Raw genomic sequence first — 22,650 nt, 5'->3', positions numbered from 1 at the left:
CTGGCACTGGCCCGCTGGCTTCAGGGACAGCAGAGCTCCCGCTGTCCTGATGGGCACACAGCACAGGGGTTCTCCACGCTATCTTGGGAAACACAATCGGTATTGCGAAACGAGAGTGCAGAGCCTGCAGGTTACTCCCGGAGCGGGGTCCGGGTGTCTGGGGCTCCTCATGCTCTTGCAGTGCGTGAGTTTTCAGGCCTGCTCGCCAGGCTGCCTCTCTGCACGCCTTAATGGCAGTTTTCATGTGAGACGAGGGGCGGATGCCAGGAAAACTCAACGGGGCTCTTGACATTTCCTTTCTCATGGTAATCGGGGATGTTTCCCCGCATCAGCCTTTCTTCTGTTGAGAATGGTGCTGAGATTAATTAGGAGCTTGATTGTGAAATGAATGACATCCAGAAAGCCTGGCTAACAATTACCCAACAACCAGAATGGCTGTCTGAGGCGGGCTTACAGTCTGCTGGAGTATTTTTTAATTAATTCACTTGCTCAGAGAAAAGTAGAGAAGCTGTGAGCAAATGAAGAGTGGAGAACAACTCTCCCGCCGGACAGAGTGGCCAAATTGCCTGTAAAGACAAGCGAAATTGATGCAGAAAAAAAAAGCAAGGTGTCGTGGGGGCGAAGGAACGTGTCTAAGGAGGGCTGCAATCCTGCAGGGCCTTTGGCTCCACATCCCTGATTTCCCACACCTTCAAGTAAAATGTTTTAGGGGCATCTGAGTGGCTGAAATCACCTCCAGATGAAGTAGACTGAGGCCTGTGGATGACCCACGCAAACTCCCCTTCCTTGGACAATTAAGACGAAAAATGACTGGGTGTATGAGGGGCCAGAGTGGGCAAGATAAGCTCGGCCAGTTCAGGAGGAAGAGAGAAGTGGGCTGTTTCCCAGACACGTGGAGAGGAGACACCACACCAGAGGGGACAAGAACGTGTCTGCTGCTTGGAAGTACAGGGAAACGGGTGACAAGACAAAAATGGAACAGGATCTGAGGAGAGGAATACCAGAGGACAGAATGACCTTTCCAGGAAAATAGCTGCCAGTTCTTCAAAAAGCTAAAATAGAATTACTATATGACCTAGCACTTCCATCCTCGGTAGATTGAAAGCAGGGACTTGACCAGATACTTGTAAGCCAAGGTCCTCCGCAGCGTTACTACAGTAGCTAAAAGGAGGAGACCACCCAAATACCCACTGATGGGTGACGGGCTAAACAAAACGGGGAGAGCCGCACGATGGAGTGCTCCCCGGGCAGAAGAAGGAATGGAGTTCTGATACGTGCAACAACACGCGTGAACCTTGAAAAAAGGATGCTGAGTAAAATAAGCCTACACCAAAGAACACATACTGTATGATTCCACTGACATGAAATATCTAGAAGAGGCTAATTCGTAGAGTCAGCAGATCCGAGGTTACCAGAGGCCAAGGGAGAGGGGCTGAAGTGTTACTACTTACTGGGCACAGACTTTCTGTTGGGGATGAAGGAAAAGTTGTGGACATAGAGGTCATGTTGTATAACATTATAAATGCAACTAGTACCACTGAACTGTACATTTAAAAAGGGTTAAAATGGCCAATTTTGTGTTTTGTATATATTTTACCAGAGTTTAAACAAGACCACAGAAACAATATGCTGAAATACCACCACCACATCATCAAACCCATTCTCCAACATTGTCTGATCTTTCCCAAGAGCTAATATTTACCCTACATCAGAAATGAAAGAAGCCCACACTAAACCATAATGATGCCGGGCACCATTCTGAGCACCTCACCAGTACGAAGTCATTGAATCACCTAAAGAGCTCTATGACAGAGGTACTGTGTTGTCCTCTCTTACTGTGGAGGACAATGAAGTCTGCAAAAGAGAACTAACTAGCTCAAGGTCACGCAACTAGGGAGTGTTTGAGTCAGGACTTGGACCCTGTGCATCTGGCCCCACAGCCCCCAGCTACATTGCTCTGCAGGGCTAGTCGCTGGGACTAAGGTTTGGAAAAACAGGCATGGCAGACAATGAATGCCAAGGGAGAGCTAGGGAAAAATCCAAAGGAATAGCAGCAGGGATGTGCTCAAAAGAAGCAAGAAGCCAGAAAGCATTACAAGAATATGGGCAAAAAGCAAAAGAAGTCAAATGTGGCAGAAAACCCACACAAAAGAGGGTGAAATTAAGAGAAGGTGTGTGATACTTTACGCCAAATGCCTGAAAATGAAGAAACTCCAAAACAGAACAATGTCACAGAGCTTAAGCTGACAAAGGACTGAGCTTCCAGAAAAATAATTCAACTAAGCCATGAGAGAGAATGTTTATTTATTACGAATACCAAAATCTATACTTTGTTGGGCATCGTTTTTTGGCATGGCTGGTTTTGCTTTTGACAACCGTATGCATTTAAAGGTAAAGCAAAAGAGCATCAAATTGAGTAAGTAAATGATAAAATGACAATCAGCAAAACACAGGAAACCATCCCCTTTCTCGGTCCTTTCGTCAGTGGCCTCCTTGAAACAAAGACTGTTCGGGTGGTTCACTAGCACTCAGTTGACACGAAATGGAGCAAAAGCTTAAGCCGAGGAGAAATGAATGGTCATTTCCTTGATCGTACTTTGGGCGTGACTGTTTTCAACACACAAAGCTTCAGGGAGCATCATGCCAAGATATGACTGCAGTCCCGGCTCTATGCTGTAGGAACCCACAAAAGTACACTTGAGCAAGGTAGGCGCAAGTGGCTCCCTCCGCAAGAGGTGGTAAAGGAATCAGAGCCCCTTCCTTCCCTACGTGATCGACGCGGCGCCTGACCCTGCTAACCCCAGCTTCCAAATGCATATCTAAGCAACTAGCCCAGTGCAGCCCGAGCCCTGCCCGCCCAAGCAGGCCCTTCCCCAGACATGTAGCAAGGACAGTGCTGCCCAGGCGCTCTCTGGCGGGGGGCTTCTTACCATCCACGAGAAGCTCCCTTCCTCTTTGGCTTCATCGCTTGCAGACACGACAAATGCCATGTGACCTCTGCCGTCTACCTCTCCTCCCTCCAAGTCAATTTCAGAACTGTTTGCTCAGGAATTCAACGAACGATGTTCTTTCTGTCCATCTTTGGACACACTGAGAGCGGTGACACAGCCGTGCACCACGATGCCATGGCTGCTCCTTCAACAAAAGCCTTTTTATAGGATTGGATTTAATGAAGGAGGGGATTTAAAGAGAGAGAGAGAGAGAGAGAGAGAAGCTTCAAGCTCTTGTCACAGCCAGGCTGTGGACAGATTCTTTCCCTGGACTATGTAACTAGGGGCTGGGGTGTCCTGGCATCTGGCAAGCGCAGGGGCACCCCCGCCCTGGCACCCCAGGGGGAACGCCAGCCCTCTGGGCCGCAGGCAGCTCTAGGCTCTGGCGGCTGGGACGCTTGCAAAGTTGCATATTTGGGGAATGTTTCACACTGGGAAACAGGCCAGGCATTCTGAAGGGGAGGCCACCACCCTCGCCTGCAAAGGTCTCATTCAGTTGCTTCAGAAAAGAAGTTCCCAGGAAAGAAAGACAACCCGGTTGCAGCCTTTCTCTCTCCCATTATAGTCTGCATTCTCCAGAAACCGCTCACAGCGAAACCATTAGGCAGCCCCGATGAATAGGTAACTCCGCTCAGCACTGGTCGGAGGGAAGAAAAAAGGAGGGGCTTGAGATGGAATGATTGTGTCACTCACTGCTTTGATAAGTAAAAGTCTTTTGACAGCTTCCCCACAAAACTCAGTGTAATTATGAAGGCTCAATCCTGGGGTGAGTGGGGCAGGGACTGTTGTGTGACAAAAAAAGAAGTCTGTTCCACCTTAGATTCAAAAGAGGATGGTCCGGGGGAACCCCTGAAGCAGCAGGGTCCTTGCAGACAATGAGATCTCTGTTTGTACGCTCCCAAAGGCTATCTTTGACTCAAATAAGCCTGTATTTTTCAGTTATCGCTGGGACTGTTTTTTTTTTTTTCAGTTACTCCAAGTCTGACAGATTATTTCAATCTATGTGTCTTTTAGGATTGGGCTGTTTTCGTGGTTTATGGTGTACTCTAATCCAGATGACTCTCAAATCTCTGAAAGCAAAGTGTTATTTTCTAGGTATATAATTTGTTGGAGAAGAGACCCCACAGAGCTTAATATCCATCTAAACACACACACATGCACACACATGTGCACACACACAGGCTCTTTCCTGGTTTCTGAAGAGGTTGACATGACTGAGTTCAATGACACCCACTACTGAGGCACAGCCATCACCAGTCCCCATAAAACTCAGAACCTTCTCTCCCGCATGCAGCTGACCCTTCTTTCCCACACATATCCCACACATCGTGCCAGAACACAGCAGCGTAGGAGGTGATGCCATCACGGCTGGGGCCAGAGCAAGACCCCCAACAGTCTCAGCCCAGACAGGCAGCTGCTTAATGAAGCAGCCCAGCTCAAGGGAGAGAATGCCAGAGCCAAAGTTCGAGAAGCACTAAGAGATGGGGGAAGCCCTTCATGAAAACACTAGTGATGCTGACCCCTTTTAGATCACCTGTAAGAGGGCAACCACTTGGTATGTCTTGAGAATGAACATTTCATTTCCATTTCCATGGATGATCACAATCCAGAACTTGATTTCCACAACTTCCTTCTCCTGGAAAATGAACACTTTGCAAACATAATCTAGAAATGGAAATCAAAGAATAAAGAAAGCCTCGATATCCAGTACGGAAGGATGAAGATGAGGGGGATCCTGAATCACTGATATAGATGCACCAGTGACCAGGGTGGAGAGTCAGGGCCAAGGGCTCGGTGCCCACCTACCTCCACCCCTTGCTCCCCCAGCTCCTACTGCTGCCCAGTCTTCATCCACTCACTCCTCCTGCCCCTTCCCCAGGTGAAAACCAGAATGGATTCTTTATGGACACAGAATTTGATATACTCATTCAGCACTAGAAAAACTTCCAATGTGAAGAAGCAGAAACTTAAAGGTTAAAGAAGATTGTAGAATTAGAAAGGGAAAGCTTGAGGCGAAGGACTGAGATTATTTAGCTAAAAGTAAGGGGTGGGAGATCAAGAAAAGGCCACAGGCACAGAAAGTCTTGATGTTAAAGTCTGTTTTCGTTGGAGGGGGAAAAGAAAGAAGGGAAGGAGAGAAGCAGGGAGGAAGGAAAGAAAATAAAAGCAATGAGTTCTCCAACTATACCTCCTCACCCAAGTGGATTTTCGAAAAGGAAACCTCTCGCCTCCAACCCCCACATCCAAAAAACACTCCCCAGGTAAAGTTTAGCTAAATGGATGAAATCAAGAAATGAAAGGTACTCAGTGCAGGAACTAAAAAATTATTTACCAACGGGTCTGCCTACAGCTTTTAATAACAGCTTTTCATTTGGAAGAATATCCAGGCCTCCTTTCTGCAGGAATCCACATAACACAAAGCAAATATGCTAAGAGATGGGGGAAGTTTGAGGAGAAACAGAGCTGGTCTGGAAGGAGAGGAGACGCCTGCATCAGCAACATTCTTGTGAATCTTCTTTCCTTCTCTATCCCTTACAACTAACCCCAGCCCCGACTGGGCCTGGTGGGAAGACAGTTCCTGGGCTCTCCCTTCCCAGAGGGAGGCAAGGAAAGAGCAAGTCGGGAAGCCTCCAAGTAGCAGAGAAACCCGTTCCCAGCAGCCTCTGTTGGTTCTCCCTGTGTTCCTTCTATCCCAACTCATCATTTCTAAGCAAGAAAAACAGAAAGAGACAAAAGGGGATGCACACGTGGTCACAGTGCTTCTTTGAGGCCACAAGCAGCAATGTCTCTCCCAGATGCCCCAACGTGAGGGTTCAGGGGCGACTGCAGGAGAGTGCAGGAGCCTGTCCTAACAGAAAGCCTCCCCCTCGTTGCCTGGAAAGAGAAAGAAATCCCCTCAGACAGGAGGGAGAACATGCCCAGGAGGCAGGCTAGACAGCTCAGCTCCCCGCTCCTGCCACTGAGGTACCCTCAGAGAAACAGAGGTGCTGGGAGGCTCGGTACCTCCTGATTACAGGGTCCCACAGTGTCACCACTGAACCACAGAAAGCCAGCCATCACCAGGAGCCTACCCATCTTCCCTCCCCAGGGAAGCCAAACTCCTAACACTGGAAGGAGTCTGATTCCCCAGGGGCCCTCACACCTCAAAATCAACTCGTTCATCCTTAACTTCTGTCAACTCAGGTAGCTGTCAGCCTCATCCACCTTCCCGACCCACCTTTGTCCGAAAGAAAGGTTTTCAAGTTGTGATGCTAGGACTCTCCATTGTAAGAGGTGAGTACGCAGCCTGGGGCCACTGGGCAGCCAGGGCCCGCTGACTGCTGCGCCCCTCGGCAGGCACGCCCGCCTCCCACTCGCACCCCGAGACTCACTCCCTCTTTGTTTCAGCTGCACAATTAGAGCCCAGTTCTCTCCCACCTTTCCCTGATTTTCCTGGAAATGGCATTTCTTCCCTGTTGGGAATAAGCTTGTTTGTTTCTGCTTGTGTTTCCTCTCTGATGTGTGTTCCTGCCTGTCACATCCCTCTCCAAATGTTCAGTGTGTGTTTTTTTAAGAGAACAAGAACTTGAATTCCATTATAAACAAGTTCAGGAGACTTCATAAATGATTTTTTTATTTTAAATAAGTTGATCATTGCTTGGGAATTAGCTTTTCGAAGATTTTACCTTTGACATCTTTTGTGTGGCACAAAATTTAGTTATTACAGAACCTGAGTCTATACAGATTTTTCTCTGCATTTCCTGGACTTAACTCTTTTTCTTTCTTGTTGCCATTTGGTTTAGTTTTTCATGTGTTTGCCAGTCCTTCCACCCCATCCTTCTCCTGGGTTCTGTGCTGTCTTCCACTCTATGTTTCCCTGACCATTAGACACCTAGATAAGCAAATAACCCAAACTGCCTGGACCGCCGAGGCTTTCTCCTCGTCCTAACCGTGGTCCCTGCACACAGATGCAGACTGAGCCCTGGCGACAGGCAGGCAGGCCTTGCTCCTGGTGGCAGAGGGAGCCTCATCTTGCATTTCACATGCCCTCCTGTTCCAACGGCTGGGGGACTGCTCACACCGGGCACAGACCTGGTGGGGGAATGGGATGCCAGGCAGCAACAGGTCTCATCCCTTTTGCAGGGTTCTCATGGTACCCTCTTTCTCAATCCTCTTTACAGGGTTATTCTCCCTAATCCCATTCTCCTCGGGTCCCCTCTTCCCTCCACTCCCTCCCCCTTTTCTAAAGGCCTCAAGAGAGAGGAATGAGAATCCAGGCTGCCAAGGATTAGAAGTGGGAGACAGTGGAAGAAAGAAGTTTTTCTCTTTTTTCTTTTTCCCTATTTTATCCCCTAGCTGAAAAAAGTAGAAAGAAATACCATGGACGGTGTTGATGAAGGTCTGGCTCCCAAGGAGAAACAGGAACACCAATGTGGGCCCCTGCTAAGGGCAAGAAGACAACCTGAAAGTTGTTTCATCGACAAGGTACAGATTTTAGAAGGCTACAGATCGGGGGGGGGGGGCACACCTAGCGAAGGGGTATGTATTACCTCTCAGGGGAGCCAACTCCAGCTGTCATCAAAAACAGAGATCCACGCCCATCTAGTACTTTACCATTTACAGAGCACCTTCCTCTGGGTTTGTGCACTGAAACCTTGAGGATGGTATTCCAAATCTATGAACCGGGTCTTCCGGGCCACAGCAAGGTGGGAGGTCCCAATGCCCTGTTCCCTAAATAAAACGTGTTATAGACAAAGAAAAATACTTATGCTCCTCATGCACAAGAAAGAAATACCTTCTGCTTTTAAGATTCAAGGAGTCCAGCAGCCAAGGGGAGAACCTCCTACCCATGAGCCTGTGAGAACCTGTCACTCATATGGCATAAAAAATCAGAATTTCCTCATCTCACAGAATGGGGGGACCCGAAGGAGCTCCGGTGACAGTTCTGTGCCCCCCACTATCTTTAAAGAAAAAAAAGACGGGCCTCGGGGGTGAACGGTGACCTGTCCTAGGAGCAACTGTTGATTTTGTATGACTGCCAAGGCAGTTCCTATGCCTACTGCAGACAGTTCTATTTGGGAACAGGTGCTAAACTACTAATCGTACTACCTTTCGTTTGTGATGCACTTCATGGGTTATGAAATCTTTTTACTTGCATGTTACCACAGTGTATCACAAAGATTGTTATTATTATTCTTTTTTTTTACAGATAGGGATAAAATAAACTGTTAAACTGGGTTTTCAGTCTAGCCCATCTGACTCCTGATCTCTACTCTTGCCACAGCCCCTCAATGCTTCTCAGATTATTCTAGGAGTTTACATGGTCTAAATCCTTACTTTTTAAAAATAAGATTTGCCTGAGATACATTTTCCTTAGTGTATTATAGACTACTCCCTGCATTCAGGATATAGGTTTGGGAATTCCTTCTGCTTTGGGGGGGATACCTGCCATATGCCAGATACCCTGCCAACCGTCCAGTTAAACCATGAGATGGCCAATCTCGCCGGCGTGTCAACTCAAAAATGGCACTTTCCTTTGGTTCAACAATTAGACCTCACCTTCTTGAGATCAGAGTAGGTTTCGGAGGATGTTTTTTAATCTTGCTGGTCTTCTCCTGGCCTTTTAAGAGATATTGTATTCCCTGTTTACTAAGAAAGTGTGAATTATTTAGAGGACACAGTTTTTTAGAGATTAATTCAGGCAAATTAGTGCTACCTTCATAAACTAGCATTGAGATTAAAACATGGACGGGATGCCAGCCCTATCCTGAAGGCAAGACAGTTTAGTGGGGATGCTTAGAGTTTTGACAAGTGTCTCATTTGGAAAGCTTAAGTTAGAAGTGGTGTCTAATACACCACAGGAGCTCAATCAATATTTGATAAGGGAATGAATAATAAAAATGGCTAAGATATATTGAATGCCTGCCCTGGGTCAGCCACTGATCTAAGTTCTTTGTGTAGGGTTATTGCATTAAATCTGCACATTAACCCGCTGAATGCCCTATTCTCACTTTATAGATGAGGAAAATGAAGACATTGGGCAGTTCAGCAACAGACCTAGGGAATAAATAGTGAAACCAGGATGGTCACTGTCCAGAGCCAGGTTCTTAGCTAATAAAACATTTTATTTTATTTTATTTTATTTTAATTTTATTTTACTTTATTTTATTTTTTAAAGATCTTATTTTTAAGTAATCTCTACACCTAACGTGGGGCTCAAACTCAAAACCCCGAGACCAAGAGTCACATGCTCCACTAACTGAGCCAGCCAGGCGCCCCCCAAAAAAGACATTTTAAAGGGATGAAGGAAGACAGATAACAGTCAGTTTGATCTGGGGTCTGTTGAGTTTGAGGTTCCTATGGGAGATCAGGTGGTTCTACCCAACGAGCGGACAGAAATGTGTATTTGAGGCTGAGGCGACAGGTTGGACCAGATCTGGGAGGCATCAGTGTATTTTTAGGTGATGCTCTTGGAGAATGAAGAGAGCCTTTTGCTGAGAACAGTCTTGGGAAATGCCACTATTTAAAGTCTGGGGAAAAGCAGCAAAAACCCCATAAAGGTGATAGGGAAAGTGATGGTATCTTCTCTGCTCACCTTCACCCACAGGCCCCGAGGTGACCTGTAACTGCACTGCCTTCTTGATTTGCAAACTTAATCCACCTCCACAGAGAGGAGAGATGAGGCTGAATATTCCAAAGACCTTAAATAATCCAATGATAACTCGTATGTGCTTTTCAAATTCAACCTAAAACATACTACTTGGACCTACATATCCACTGCTATATTACTTTGCTTAGCCTGTGGGCATGGCTTTATTTTCTCCCTGGGACACATCTGCGTGATGGAGAAAAGACTAGGCGGCACTTCTCAGAGTGTAAGATGCCCCATGCTCATCTGAGGACCTCAATAAAAATGCAGATATGCTGGGGCGCCTGGGTGGCTCAGTCATAAAGCGTCTGCCTTTGGCTCAGGTCATGGTCCCAGGGTACTGGGATCGAGCCCCACATCGGGCTCCCTGCTCAGCAGGAAGCCTGCCTCTCCCTGTCCTGCTCCCCCTGCTTGTGTTCCTTCTCTCGCTGTGTGTCTCTCTGTCAAATAAATAAATAGAATCCTTTTTAAAAATGCAGATATGCATGGCCCACTCTCAGATAATTTGATTCAGAAGGCAGGGGTGAGGTCTGGGGCTCTGCATTTCTACAATCTCTCAGATAATTCTGATCATTCTGTGGCCCCTTCTTTGAGAAACAAAACAGTGTAGACAAAGAAGATGCTACCGATCAATAACAACATAGTAAGTGATCTTATTTAAAGTCATCCTCACACTGTTTTTAATGTATTATTACCCTAATGTCTGAACATACTGCTAGAATTATTTCCCTTGGGAGCAAATGTGATCATTAAAAACTCAAAACAACTTTTCCCAATAAGTACTGATTCTAGGAATCATTTGACAGTTTTATCTGACATTTAATTTGCCATCAACCTCCTGCCATTGATCAAATCCAGGGAAAGTGCTGACCTTTCACCCCCATCTGTTACCATTTAGAACCAAATCATCACACTCTTCACCTTCAAAGCTAGATACCTTAAAAACAGAAATCAAATTAGTCCTTTTGGTACTGGCTAATTGAAAGGAAAGAGAAAAAGGAAAATATACATAGCTGACATAACAAATATCACATCTAATATTGGACCCCTTGGACACCCTTAGCTCTAAGCCAAGGAGAAACAGCATGAGCTGATTTTTTTTCCCCAGTAGAGTCCCCAGGGGACCATGCCACCTGCAGTGACAGCATCAGGCTAGAGCAAAGCAACAATCTTGATGATCTGCCAGGAAGGGACTTCTGAAGGTCAAGATCCTGGCCTGGAAGTAGGAGGCTCAAGGGCCCTGAGATCTGGTCTTAGCTGAAGTGGGGCCTCAGCCACCACCATCCCTAACAGGTAATGGAAAGGTGGATACTCGGGTCCTATGTTCCAACTGGTATGAGTAAATCTGGCCATATCTTTAAAAGCATTTGGCCTAAAGCCTGAACCCAACCCAAGGGAAGTGTGATTTTGGTTGTTTTAGTTTTATTTATATCCTGCCTCATTGGGGGGACCGGGGGGGGGCGGTAGCAGAGATGGCTAATTCACATGCTGGTGGAATCAGCACCCGATATTTCCCCTGAGCACTGTGTCTGCGTTATCCAGTCATGGCTCGGTGCTTGGACTGCCCAGAAAAGTACACTCCATTCCTTCCTAACCTGGTGTCTTCTCTGTCCTGGGGGCTGACGGGGGATTCTCAGCATACCAGGGCCACAGCCCTGACTCCTCTGTACTTCCTATTCTTTGCCCTCAGTTATGTGCCCTGTCCGCTGACCCAGAGTGAAGTTTCACTTAGAGCCTGGTCCTCACCTTCCCTCAGTCAGGTGCTCTCCTCACATGGACCGACTCCAGAGCACACGCTCTCCAATTTTAAAGGTCTTTTCTTTAAACTCATGGCTCCTCACCACTGTTTCATGATCTCTACCTCATCTTGATCCCTTGCTGCGCTCTGACAAATGGCCCTGGAAGAATCCACATCTTTGCTCACGTTTTCCTCCTTAGTACACTCCTTTTCTTATTCTAAGCAGAGAAGTAAGTCTCCCCCAGCCACTTCCATGTTATTCTTTTCTACTCTCTGTGTGTGGTTCTAATAAGCAGCAACAGCAGGAGAGAGCCAGTTTTGAGTGCTGGATAAGACATAAGAACACAAAGCCTTGGGTAGATATTTTAGCCCTGTTGACTAAAAACTGAAGAAGACCATGCAACAAGGCCTTTACAGGTTAACTGCTCTGAGCATGTCTTCAGAGATTCTGTCACAGGCGATGGTGAGCCCCTGTGGAGGGGGTGGTTCCAGCTCCTCTTGGTGGGCATAGAGGTGGGAAGAATTTATCACAAGAACTTTTCTCCAACTAAACCCTTCACCTGTCACCTCTCCTCCCTCAACCAAACCCAAACCTTACCCTTTAGCAATAAAATATTGATTAGAAGAGCAAAAAGGAGCAGTTACGTGAACTAATTCGGTATCCCTTAAAAACATCATACACGGAGTTTGCCTTCTTACTGCCTTTCATATCATTTCTTATTTTTATTTTTTATTTTTTTTTTTAAAGATTTTTTTATTTATTTGAGAGAGAGAGAATGAGAGAGAGAGAGCATGAGAGGGAAGAGGGTCAGAGGGAGAAGCAGACTCCCTGCTGAGCAGGGAGCCCGATGCGGGACTCGATCCCGGGACTCCAGGATCATGACCTGAGCCGAAGGCAGTCGCTTAACCAACTGAGCCACCCAGGTGTCCCCATATCATTTCTTATTTTTAGAGGGGGAAAAGGGTATGGAATCCAGCTTGCTGCTGACTCAGGCCTAATGAGGTGTCATACGTTGATGAGTAGAATGCAGGACCGTGACTTTCAAGTCAGCCACTCAGTTTCTTCATTGCGCCTAATAGCATTTAATTTCAATGAGTTATACTATTAAAAGTTTGCATGAAATAAACCAGTAATTTACAATGCTGATGTATTCATTTAATTTACACTAAGTAATTGAAATTTTCAGTATATCAGATACTCATGCTAATTGGTCACTGCATTTATTTTTTACCCCAGTGGGACAGGTGGCTGAAAGGTTGCTTTAAATGAAGGGTGTTGCTTGAGGACACCATTTACTATGTCTTAAAGTAAGGCCTTGTGCCTACTTAAATCTAATCAATTCCTTACAGATCCAGTTCACATTTTATTTCCTCTGGAAATATCTCCTGTCCCCTTCAACAACCGGAGTTGTCTCTTCCCTCAAAATTCTGATGGTGGTGAGCGGTCCTTATATCATATAACTCAATTAGAGGAAGTGTATAAATATTTACATGAGCCATTGCTTCCAACTAAATGAGAATGTCTTAGTTAACAAAACGCTCACACATACTTGTGAAAATCATGGGCAATACCTCATCTGGACTTCCTGTTAAGTTGGCAATTCCATGTAAATCTCACAAAACCCAGATCGGGCATTCCACCTATAGGCATTCAGGTGTTGGTGGTCTTTTGCAAAATAGGACAACTAAAAATATAGATAGCCATAGTTGCCCACACCACCCAGGCAATCTCTGAATAGGATTTAACATAATCATGTGGATTGAAATTCAGGCTTTAGAAAAAGGAGTAAATCAAGTGATGTACCTTTCAGGACCTGGAAAATGTACCCCTGAGTCACCATTAGCAGAAAGCTCACTGCCATATATAAATAAAAAGGAAGCACTGTCTAGCTTGCTTTATGTGATTAGGGCCCCAAAATGTCCCGAAGTGTCAAAGTTGGTTTTTTTTCATAAGTACATTGAATTTTGCCTCTGGTCAACAGCCTCTCCTTATGATTCCTAAAAGAATTAAGATAGGGCATCATTAGGAAGATTTTGTTTTGATTTTATATTCAACTACAGGTCTTCACAAGGTCACTACCAGTGGGGTGCCACTACATGTCCCCATACCACACTTGACCTTCTCTGGAAGACTGTAGCTGAACAACTATATCTGCAGATCTAGGAAAACCTGATGTAGGAAACAAGGAATAAATTCAGGGCCACATATTTAGTTAATATTGACTTGACAAGCAGAGATTTGTTTCTGACACAATTCAATTAAATCTGGCTAAGGGGCATTTTGAAGATATTGATAAATGCATTCTGAACCAACAGACATATTTTTCCTGAGGATAAAGGCTCAAAACCTACTGTGCAGAAGTGATTCAGACAGTCAGTTAAGTAAATTCTACCCTCTTCTATCTTCTTTTAAGAAAGACTAAAATTCCAGTGTAGAATGAGTTCAGGAAGGAAGGCAAATAAACCGGGGGCTTTGGAAAAACTTGCTTTTCAGAAAATCTCCAGATTTCAATTTCCATGAGAAATTACAGGTTTTCATAAGAAAATGAGCATGCATAAAATCACTTTCTACATTCCTGTCTTGCATTATTCTCTGTTGGTTGTTTTTTATGTATTTATACCCGCGGAATATAGGCAGTTATCCATAAGCATACTACGCAAAGTTCTTATGATGACTACTCTTTGCTCTTTCACAAATAAAAAAAGTGTACATTGGGAGTACATTCTGTACCAGTAAGAATGCTGACGGGTAAGCCAGCTCTAGAGAAGAACGGACTGACTCAGGCTCCCCAGTGTGTCCTCTGCCGGAGCTCCAGAGTGTAACTGTAAGAAAGAGCATCTGCGTCTGTTCCAGAAAGCAGTACTGAACACGTTCCCATTTAATTTGGAGTAGAGGCTATCATGGGAGAAGTAGAAAGATGAGAGAGGGTGCCACAAAGGTTGTAGAGGGCACTACTCACTCAGTTTAAGCTCAGATATCAGGAAAATGCAAGGATTCAAAATCAAGGGCTGGAAAGGCAGCAGCTGAGCACGCTTGAGCCCTCAGTGGCTCAGGGCCTTGAGGGCAGCACGACTGCACAGGGATGGGAGCAAAGGGGGGTGAGCAGTGCCTGACCCGTTCCCCGAGGTCGGCAGTCCAAGGAGAGAAGAACCTAACCTGTTCCCGATTACCAGCTTTTTCAAGGACAAGAGGACCCCCAAACCTAGGAAATTGTGATGTAAGTTCTGGGTCAGGTTTAAGGCTTCACATTTTTTTCTAAGAGACTAGGATAGTCTGCTCCATTCCTAACTGCAGGGCTGGAGTGCAGAAGGCCAGAACCCGGTGTGCTGGTCACGATCAGGGATACACAACTGCACTAGAAGATTCCTGGCACTCTCCCTAATCTGGTTTTTGGAACTCAGTACACACTTACCTTACATGGAGAGGCAGGTACTGGTGGGTTTACCACAGTCCCGTTATTATGCAAAGCACACTGAAGAAAAGGGACCATTTTTCAATCCTGCTTCTGGGCAAATCAAAGTGATCCTCCCTTTAAAGCCTAACCTTTTTCAGTGAAGAGGTAGCAGGATCTGAAATGCCTTCCCTCTTGCAGAGAACTACTCTGGATTAGGCTCTGGAGGCAGCTTCCTAACTGAAATCAGACCAGAATATCAGCTCCAGGTGAAGAGGATGCACTTTCTTTTGCAACTTTAGGCCTCGCAAAAGGAATCTGCCCTCAGACAACCAGGACAGAAAATGGATGAGGAAATAAATGGAAATAAAATAGAGGCTTCCCCCACTGGCATATGACTATATATTCTGCATCTTTTGTGTAGTATGGCTAAATATTTAATCTTAAAACAAAAGTTTCATAGGCATTTTAAAACATCTGGAGAAGAAGCTCAAATTTATGTCACTTTTTTCCCTTAAAGGATATAACCCGATGCTCCAATGTGTTTTCTATACTGTTTGGGAAAATCTCTGCACTGCCTTCCATTCATAACCAGTAAAATGCATTATGAAATTCCCTAAATGTCTCATGTCTATAAAATTGCTCTCAAGAATAAATTACATCTTTTTCTTACTATTATAAAAAAAAATGAAGGGTTCTTGCAGTAAAGATAAGAAGTCCACTTACTAGTACTTCAACCTTTGGAATTTCGATGTTAGACATGAAAAAAAAATATTTTTTCCCCTAGCCCATTTTTTTCCAATATAAAATGCCTGTGTACTTTGATAAGTTTCATTAAAGAAACCATTATTTTAGTATGTTGGGTTTTTTTTAATATGGTTGTTTTTATTTGATTTAAAGAATGACCGTCGCCAAGGGTATATAATCAGACACTAGAGTTACATGGTTTGACAGGTAAAGAAAAAATATTCTGAGTCTTCCCTATCAATGGATAATTAACTTCAGTGGGCTCAGTTGTGTGCCCTCTCGAGTTTGCATCAGGGTCTTATAATCTACACAGAGAGGTGTCTTGTCCAGAGGAGTCACAAAGAGAGAACCACCTCATACTTTCTTATTAATATTTTCTGGAAGTTATGATAACTACTGTGGGATTTCATCTTGCTAACTTTCTATTCTTCCCATAGGTGGAATTTTTGCCATGGTTGAAAAAAATCCAACTAACAAATTTCAGGTTATGGAACAGAGGCTGCAGAAAACATCACACAAAGAAATCATATCCTTCTGCTCACTTATTTTCTCTAAAACTTGCGTGGAAAAGACAGGTGCTGGCTGAGCATGCTGCTTAGCCACCTTGTACATTTGCATCCTCTGTTCCCCTTTGTTCCTTCACTCTGTTTTTGTAATGTCTACATTTTGGCCTTTCTGCACGGCCTCTTTGGTTTCCGAGCTTTCCAACTGAGCATTTCCCATGAAAGAAAAAGAAAAAAGAAAGATAGCAATTAGCATACATTACGTGGCTGCACCAACTAGTAAGCTCACAAACACGTCTGCGTGAAGGACAGGCGGGCCCTGTTCTGTCTTGTCTCCTGGACCGTCTTGCCCTGCTCACAGCCGGCCATTTGCCGGCTAGAGACACCTGCCCCTTCCCTTCCTCTGCTTGCAGCCTTCCCAGACACTGCACAGCCCCGGCCAGCTTTACTGGCTCGAAGTATTTAATGAGTTTCTAATTCAGTTCGGGCTCTGGAATCCAGCCAGCTACCTCCGCCCGGGGCTTGTGTTTCCTTTATACATGATCAGAGAAGAGCCAGAAAGACAGGCCTTGTCACTATTGGACTTCGATGGGGAGGAGTCACTCGTCTTCACGTTATCACATGACCTTGCTGACTGCAGACAATCCAGGGCCTGAAGCCCATCCCCTCAGAGAGCAGGGGGAGAATGAGGGAGACACACCTCTGGGTGCTGGGAAGCAGCTTCTAGGGAAGGAACACTGCTCTGTCATCACTGGACCTCAGTCCAGCAGGACAGGGAGAAGAACTAGACCACACTGAACACTTTTGGGGCCAAGATTCCATGCATTTTACATACAGGAGCCTGTCACCTAACCAGACCCTGGAACATTCTTCACCATGATTCCAGGGGCCAACTCTCTCCATGGGTTCACATGCTGCCCTTACTCCCCTGGAGGCCCGTGTGGCTCACAAAACAGCAGTGCTCCCCAGAAGAAGGCTCTGTATAAGCCACAGAAGCTATTAGTCTGGGAGAAACTGTTGAGGAAACATTTTGGACTTAAAGTGCTAAAACATGCCTCATCAATTATTCCATTTCTACGTTAGCTATGCAAATCACAGCCAGGATGTTTCAATATAGTCTACTTGGTCTTCCCAGGGCTTTGCGTGTGCTGTTCCCTCTGTCTGGAATACTTGTCCCCTCCCATTTACTTGACTGCTTCCGACTGTTCCTTCCAGTCTTGGAGACACAGCCTCACCTCTGGCAAGTGCCCCCTGAGTGCCCCATCCCAGAGCAGTGGGCGTTCAGGTCCTGCGACCATCAATACCAGACAGAGCTTCTGCACGAGCATAGAGGGCCCACTGTGATGTAGGAGATCAGATTTTGAGACAGAATCTGGTGCTTTCTTACAGAGGGATGCTTGGGCATTTATTTCATATTCACAAGTGGAGAGAAGGACTGTGTAGAAAAAGCCTCCCTCATTGAAATTGTAGTTCAAGGTTTTTGAAAAGTATACAGTAATATTGATTGAACAATGGATGTACAATAGTTGAAAAGAGGCTTTGCAAATGAGGCGTACAGGAATAGAGACTGATTTAGACTAAAAGTTAGAGTTAGCTATTTTTAAATAGCTGCATAAATGCATCCCACGCAAGCTATGATTCTACCTATTCGTAAATACCCAGGAACAAGTTGTTAAAAATAGGTAACTAACTGAATCTAGTCATTAAATAAATGACTATATTTTACTTACAAATATGGGTTTTAAACCCAATCAACTGATAATTTAAAGCAGTTTAGGGTCAAAGCACATTCCCAAAGACTGGCTGAATGGGAAGCACACGGAGTGCTTGTTAAAATTACATATGACTAGGTCCGATCTAGACCTAGCAAATCAAAATCCTTAGAGTCAGAGTTAAAACCGGGAGTTTTACCAGGTGATTATGCTGATCACCAGACAGCTTTGGGAGGCTTTGGGAAGGCTTCCATATAAGACAGCCTTTGGATGGGACCTAAAAGATGGTGAGTAAGATGAAGCAAGAAGGCATATGGCAGGGAAGCTCCAAGCCCTGGGGATGAGGTGATGCAGTCTAACTGGAGGGCTTACAGCCAGGAACCCAGGTTTATAGAAATGTGAATCTGGACACATCTATTCCAAAGCCTTGTTTTGCAGACATAGACGTTAAGTTTCAGAAAGGCTAAGTGACTTGTCAGAGAGCAAGATCATGGCAGAGCCAGTAGTCAAGTCTGGGTATCCCAATGCCCTCACGTTTTCTTTCTGAAAGGACCACTGCAGAGGCCGAGGATGCTCCTGCAAGGCTTCTTGACCCAGAGCTGTGTGATCCGGATGCTTCCCTCCTACACCTGCACTCACACAGCAAACAGAAGCAGTGTTTTATCATCTATTAAGTGGTATCATCCTAAGTGACATCAAAGGTCTTTGATTCTTAATCTAGATAGAACTCAGATTCCTTACTGGAAGCCAAAGATGGGCTGCAAGAGAAGCAACATAAGCTCAGTTCTTAGGTCACCTATTTGGGGCAATGATGGCAGAAATATGGACTTTCATCCGCTTAGGCTAAAACTGTTGGTCACCCATCCTCCCTTCTTTTAGAAAAAGAATAGACTGAAAAGCCTAACTGTCCTATATACAAAATGCTTTAGAGTGGCGGCAGGGAACTCTAACACAGAATGTCCAGTGAGTCTCCTCTCCTTGGCTCCTCTAGGTTTTGCTTGTACAGCCCTCAGAGAACCCTCGTGGCAAACTCCAAAAGATGCATGAAATGAAAATCCTCGCACACTGTATTGGAAGTCTTCACACCAGGTAGCATAATCACCCCGAGCAACACTCTGTGCTGTGATTAATATTCCACCTGTACACATTCATAAAACATAAAGGTCTCAGGAGTGGAGGAAATGTTTTTTATGGTAGTGATTTGATATTTACTAAGTCCCTACTGTGTTGGGTCCCTCAAAATGCACGTAAACAGCAAAGCCTCTGGGCTCCACTGAGGTGACAGAATCTAAGGTCAGAAAAAAAAATTATGTGGTCATCCTTATATTTCTTTAGAAATATTTCACAAGCAGGTGCCTGGATGGCTTAGTCGGTTAAGCATCTGCCTTTGCCTCAGGTCATGATCCCAGGGTCCTGGGATTGAGTCCCACATCGGGGTCCCTGCTCAGTAGGGAGCCGCTTCTCCCTCTCCCTCTGCCCCTCCCCCCCGCTTGTGCTTATGCTCTCTCTGTTAAATAAATAAAATCTTAAAAAAAAAAAGAAAGAAAAGAAATATTTCACAAGCATGATCATGCAGGAATGCACGTAACTACCGGGAGTAAGGTAGTCAGCTGTTTAGAAAGAGCTACTTCCTGTTCTCGATGAACTCCCTTGTTTTTAAAAAATGCTTTTCTTTTTCTTAGAACCAGTTTATTTTCATCTCTCCTCCAAGGAGTAAGACAAAAAGGGAGAAAAAGAAGAGGCCCTTCCCATCATGCCGTGGCCCTCCTATCAAAGAGTTCTCAAGTGGGTAACCTTGGGAAGATGTCAGAGGAAACCAAGGGGCTTTTAAGCTGTCCTATTAACAATGACTTGAATCGGGGCGGGCAGGGGGGAGAGAACACTTCTGTCTCTATGTTCGGCTCTTCCCTTTCTCCCCAGCTCAGACACTCATCTTGTCAATCACCCCAGTTTTGCCAAGTGACATGCCATATCCTTGATCACAGAACATCAGGCCTGATGCACAGCCAAGTCAGCCGAGTGCCTCAGCACCTTGCATGGAGTGAGGTTGCCTACGGCGCTGTCTCAGACTTAAAAAGCCCATAAGGACTCAAAACAGGCTGTCAATTCTGGCTTTTTCAACACCCGTTTTTCACCACACCATCAATAGAGCCGGGTGGGCAGTGCAGAAATCCCAGGGGTAGGAAAGAAGGGCAAGGATTAGGAACGTTACCAACCGCACTAAGAGCCACTTTCCCTGTCCATCTGTCTGCCGGATTCCTTCCTGGCTGTGGGGGGCAGGAGGCACTTTGAGTTGAAAAGAGACTCAGAGAGAAGCATTCTCAGTTCACTCATCCCTTCTGGGTAACACCAGTACTAGTACTAGGATCCATACAGACCAGACAGCCACCATCTACTGACTGCTTAGGATGTGGTCCTTGCATACTGTAACATTACTTCTAATCGTCAACAAGAGCTATACAATGAACTTTATTGGATATGTGGAGAAACTAGGTATGGAGAATTTGAGTACTCTCCAGCCAAAGCCATGGCTGGAGAGTGGCAAAGCTGCGATTCAAACCCAGGTGCACCTGGAATCAAAGTCCATCTTCTTGGCCCCATCAGAACCACCAAGTCAAACACCGTGGCCGACTCAAGTCTGTGCTCTTCTCTGTCACCTGACCGAGACCTGGGAATTCTTGTGGGTGGAGATCCCAAAATCTAAGGGAGAAGTGGTATGTTCTTTCCAGGACCAGCATGTGGCCGAGGTCTGGGAGCACCATTAACTATTCACATGATGTAAGTGTGGTGTGCTCTGGAGCTACACAACCAAGTGGAATGTGTTCTGCAGTCTTTCTGGCACATGACATCTCCAATTCTCTAGGCCTACGTCTAGACCTCATCTACCCAGGTAATACTCCAAGGCCCAGGACCAATGAGCACTTAATTCTGTGGTCCGTGTAGCTTATTCCTAAAGATCTCCAAGGACAAAGATCTACAACGGCCCCCAGCAAGTCACACAGAGGATGCTGGTCCCTGAGATGGAAAGTGTACAATCTCTTCCATTTGCCTTATTTCTACTTGCTAAGAATGAACAGATGTCTTACAAGTCTGAGGTTGCCTCTATACCTGTCGCAAGGAATACAGACTAGCCCTGTCACTCTCCAACAGACCTAAAATAATATATTCTAGCATTAAATGATTGCATCACAAGGCTACTGAATTGATAGAAAAGAAGGCACTGTGAAACGATTAACCAAGGAATATTTTTATAAACGCTGCTTACTTAGACTGAAAAAGAAAGAGGCTTGTTTCTAAACAGTGTAGTCAGCCAGGCTATTTCCAACCTACACTCAATTCCTAGACAACAGTCATGGTTGCTGAAATAACTCCAGCTATTTCTAGCTGAGCAAAATAAATACAGGCTAAAAGAAAAGTATAACTTGTAGTAAAAGATCTAATACTATTGCTCTTGATTAAAGATGCTATTTGCTTTTCTGAGTCTTCTCCAAAACAGCTGGGAAGTGGCTATCAGAAGGGGGCTTTGGGGTTTGGTTTTCTGGGTTTCTTTTTTTAAGTTCTCAACATACAATATATAGGACGCTTGCCAACAATGCCATTCTCTCTGTCCCCCATCGACAGTATCTTTCCTCCTGCTTCCAGATTCTCATCTAAGCTCAAAGTGAACATGGAAACACAAAGAAGATAAAGCAGTGGTGGCACTCCTTCCCTTGCTCTGGGAAGAGCTCCCCATTGCTCCCCATTTCTGCCCTCCTCCACAAAAACTAAACTAGTCGTGAGTTTTAGCTCCAGAAGAGAGCACAGAAAGGCAAGGCAAGGATAAGGAACTAGTCGGGTGTCATCCTACCAGGTTAAAAGTATCGTTTCCTGTGAACAGAGGCTGCATGTGCCCCCCTTCTCAAGTTCAACCAACCACGAGAAAGGTCTGGATCCCACACTAATCACAGCAGATTGCTCCCCTTAAAATTGGGCTCAGATGCAGATATGAATTTGGTATGAAATTCTGGCTCCTATAAGGCCCCTAAGATCCACGCAGAATCCACAAACGTTCCTTTCTTGACTTCTGTCACTCCGTGCTAGGCGGCTCCCTCGAAAACCCATCATTTTGGGGTTTTTTTTGATGAACAGTAAGAGTCTAGAAGGCACTTCTTCCTCCGGGGCATAAGGTAAATCACTGCAATAATAAAGTCCTTCAACAATATAAAATATCCATTTAAACACAGAATTTCATCTACAAAGCCAAGCTGGAAGATAGCCTGTTATTAATTACTTACCAGTCTTTAGGAAATAGCCCTTAGGTAATACTCTTCTTTGGGTTAACATATCTTATTTGCCTTTTCACGAGCTTCCAGACCCTGGATGTTTTTTGTTCCCTCCAAAGACTGAGGGAGTCGTTGCTGCTTTTAAGGATTCCTATGAAATAAGTCTAAATGGAGGCATAATGGGGTGTAATATATTGTCTTCATATATTAAGTATATTATATAACATAATAGGTATGTCATTTTAATATATATTTAAAATATTTAATATAATTATTATATTTAACATATTATTAAGTAGGAGTATAATGACTGATTCCTAAATATCCTTCTTCAAGGAAGGAGCACCTTCTATAGTCTTTTACGGCACAGGTTTGTTTCTTTTTTTCAGTCTTGATCGCATAGGGCAACTTCTCTCCCAGAGGCAATGAAAGAAGCTGGGGAGATGGGCAACTTGAGTTCAAATCCAGACAAGGCAGTTTGCTAGCTCTGACCCTGGATAGATGATTTAATCTCTCTGACCCTCAGGCGCCTCATTGGTAAATGGGACTAACCACACCCACACATCGGAGGCCCGAAGTCAGAATTAAATGAGGTCTTGTTCATGGGAGCCTGGCATGTGGGTGCTCAGTAATGGGTACAGCCTTAATCACCATACTAAATGAAATGGATATATTACC

General features: G+C 45.0%; 1 protein-coding gene across 2 annotated transcripts in view; it reads right to left on the bottom strand.

The window, feature by feature from the left end:
- The window catches only part of MAP1B (microtubule associated protein 1B), a 94,541-nt gene that overhangs the window by 24,024 nt on the left and 47,867 nt on the right, over positions 1-22,650 (bottom strand). Inside the window, exon 1 of one of the 2 annotated variants that reach the window (XM_027604698.2) lies at positions 2,931-3,145. The exons of the other annotated variant lie outside the window; for it this stretch is intronic. The gene's annotated coding sequence lies outside the window, so the exon portion shown is untranslated. Of the gene's footprint in view, positions 1-2,930; positions 3,146-22,650 lie in introns of those variants that run through there. 2 annotated transcript variants of the gene reach the window in all.

This window comes from Zalophus californianus, chromosome 5, assembly GCF_009762305.2.
Source record: "Zalophus californianus isolate mZalCal1 chromosome 5, mZalCal1.pri.v2, whole genome shotgun sequence".
NCBI classification, from domain to species: Eukaryota; Metazoa; Chordata; class Mammalia; order Carnivora; family Otariidae; genus Zalophus; species Zalophus californianus.
The sequence above is the reverse complement of the archived record's forward strand: the minus strand, read 5'-3'. Positions and strand labels throughout refer to the sequence as shown.